This window comes from Pseudophryne corroboree (assembly GCF_028390025.1).
Source record: "Pseudophryne corroboree isolate aPseCor3 chromosome 5 unlocalized genomic scaffold, aPseCor3.hap2 SUPER_5_unloc_3, whole genome shotgun sequence".
Taxonomy (NCBI): Eukaryota; Metazoa; Chordata; class Amphibia; order Anura; family Myobatrachidae; genus Pseudophryne; species Pseudophryne corroboree.
The window spans coordinates 175,259-176,209 of record NW_026967600.1 but is presented as its reverse complement, the minus strand read 5'-3'; positions in this window follow the sequence as shown (position 1 = coordinate 176,209).

Genomic DNA, 951 nt, shown 5'->3' with positions numbered 1-951 from the left:
GGGGACTGGGGAGCAGCTGTATTATATAGGAGGAGCACAGTGCAGAGTTTTGCTGACCAGTGACCACCAGTATACGTTGTCTGCCTGAAAAACACTCCATATCTGTGCTCAATGTGCTGCATATATCTGTGCTCACACTGCTTTATTGTGGGCACTGGGGACCACCAGTATATTATATAGGAGGAGTACAGTGCAGAGTTTTGCTGACAGTGACCATAGTATATATAGCAGTACGGTAAGGAAGGCCACTGCTCTACCTACCTCCATGTCATCAAGTATACTATCCATCCATACCTGTGGTGCATTTCAGTTGTGCGCAGTATATATAGTAGTAGGCCATTGCTATTGATACTGGCATATAATTCCACACATTAAAAAATGGAGAACAAAAATGTGGAGCTTAAAATAGGGAAAGATCAAGATCCACTTCCACCTCGTGCTGAAGCTGCTGCCACTAGTCATGGCCGAGACGATGAAATGCCATCAACGTCGTCTGCCAAGGCCGATGCCCAATGTCATAGTACAGAGCATGTAAAATCCAAAAAACTAAAGTTCAGTAAAATGACCCAAAAATCAAAATTGAAAGTGTCTGATGAGAAGCATAAACTTGCCAATATGCCATTTACGACACGGAGTGGCAAGGAACGGCTGAGGCCCTGGCCTATGTTCATGGCTAGTGGTTCAGATTCACATGAGGATGGAAGCACTCATCCTCTCGCTAGAAAAATGAAAAGACTTAAGATGGCAAAAGCACAGCAAAGAACTGTGCGTTCTTCTAAATCACAAATCCCCAAGGAGAGTCCAATTGTGTCGGTTGCGATGCCTGACCTTCCCAACACTGGACGGGAAGAGCTTGCGCCTTCCACCATTTGCACGCCCCCTGCAAGTGCTGGAAGGAGCACCCACAGTCCAGTTCCTGATAGTCAGATTGAAGATGTCAGTATTGAAGTA